This window comes from Nannospalax galili, unplaced genomic scaffold (genome assembly GCF_000622305.1).
Source record: "Nannospalax galili isolate Female #2095 unplaced genomic scaffold, S.galili_v1.0 scaffold678, whole genome shotgun sequence".
Classification (NCBI taxonomy): domain Eukaryota; kingdom Metazoa; phylum Chordata; class Mammalia; order Rodentia; family Spalacidae; genus Nannospalax; species Nannospalax galili.
Window position 1 is genome coordinate 2,330,799 of NW_008341807.1, and position 1,994 is coordinate 2,332,792.

Genomic DNA, 1,994 nt, shown 5'->3' on the forward strand with positions numbered 1-1,994 from the left:
ACAGAAAACCCACAGAATGGGAGAAAACCTTCACCAGCGACACATCCAACAGAGGTTTAATATCCAGAATATATACCTAACTTACATAACAGAGAACCAAGACAAGCAGCAACCCCATTGAAAGATGGGATAAGGAGTTAAACAGAAAGTTCTCAAAAGAAGAAGTAAAGTTGGCTATGAAACATCTTAAAAGATGTTCAACATCACTAATAATCAGGGAAATGCAAATTAAAACCACTTTAAGATCAAGAAAACAAATGATACCAAATGTTGGAGGGAATGTGAGGAAAGGGGAACACTCATCCACTGCTGGTGGGGCTGCAAACTGTTTAGCATTATCATCCATTTGATACTGGCTTTGAAGGAATGAAAAATGCAAGAGTGAATGGGTCCTGCAGGATTCCCATAATGTTCCAGAAACCAGAGAATGTTCAACAAAAACAATTTTCCTACAATGAGGCCTCAAGAGGTCCATGTATGAAACTGAGAAAGTGAAGCCTAAGTTACAATGGGGAGCCCAAGATGTTAAGGCACCAGGAAAATGGGATATTTACCAAGAGAAGCTAAAGGGACAGTTTAAAGGGGGCATAAGACAGAGGCTATGTGTATTGCTGGAGAGAGAACTGAAAAAGGAGAGCTGCCTAAAGCCATTGTCATGAACCCCCTAATGCCTGACATGGAGCTTTAAAATTTGATATTTGGTCTCCATGGTTTTGATCTTGCTTTTTGCCTGAATTTCTCTTGGTATGCCTCCATTTCTGCTTTGAAATAAGAATATTTACTCTGTGCTGTTATATATTAGTAGTATGAAACTTGTTTATGGATTTCATAGGGGCTCACAGATAAGCAATTCCCTTGATTGTCAGAAGAGACTTTGGACTTTGAATTTCTGTAGTGTTGGAACTACTGACAACCATATGTGTAGAGACAAGACTAAATGCATTTTGCCTTCAGTTGAAAATGTGACTTTAGGTGCCAAGATGAAATGTTATTATTGAAAGTGATGTGTTGAGATATCAAACTGACAAGAGGTAGAGGTGACAGTTAATCATCATTGTCAACTTGATAAGATGCAGATTCCCATGGAAACATACCACAGTGTGTCCACAACAGTGTTTCCAGAAGGTTTAACATGGGAAAGAAGGTCCAGCCAAAATGTTCATGATACTATTCTTAAACTGCAGAAAGGCAGTGGGAAAAAGTCCTGGTAAGAACAAACTTCATAAGATGAAAGTGCCGAGTCAGGGGCTTTGGCCATCTTCAGATTTTGCTTGGGTCTTTGCATAGCAGAAAGGTCCTCTGCAATACTCTGTTTCTGTCTGTCTTCATGAAGGTGTGTAGTAACATACTTAAGAATAGCAATATATGGGTTAGGTAAGAGTTCCCAAATATTTTTTGATATTTTTGGCCTCTTCAAAAGGAAGAGTACTGAGAGTAACAAAAAGCCACATTTTTAAACGACCTCAAGAGTAAAAACAAATCAGTTTATCTGGTCCAATTGTATGTCCTTAAACACCCAAAAGGGAAGTATAACCACAGATTAAAGGGGCTAATATAATTTCATAAGAGCATACATATATAACTAAAAGCTACTTGACAAACAGCAAAGCCAGACAGGCGATACCTTCTTTCGAGTTGTTGGCCAGGATGGATAAAGGCTCTTCCAGATAGTAACCCAACATACTACTGGAAAAATGAACAGCAGACCCCAATTCTATCCAAAGGAATACTGACAATGGATTGCTGTTGATGAGGAACAGCTGATCCTCCTGGAACGGGGACCTCTGGATGACTAGATTTACCAGATAGGGCAGATGGGGGAAATGGATGGGGGTGTTGACAGCACAGTGGACAATGGCAGGGATGGCAGAGTATGGAGGGTCTAGTGGGAGAGGAAGGCTGTCTATCTGATGAGTTTGTATTCATGCTCAGATGCCGAGGAGTTCAGAAGGTGGGCGACTGTGACCAGTGATAGTCATGTATATAGAGATTTG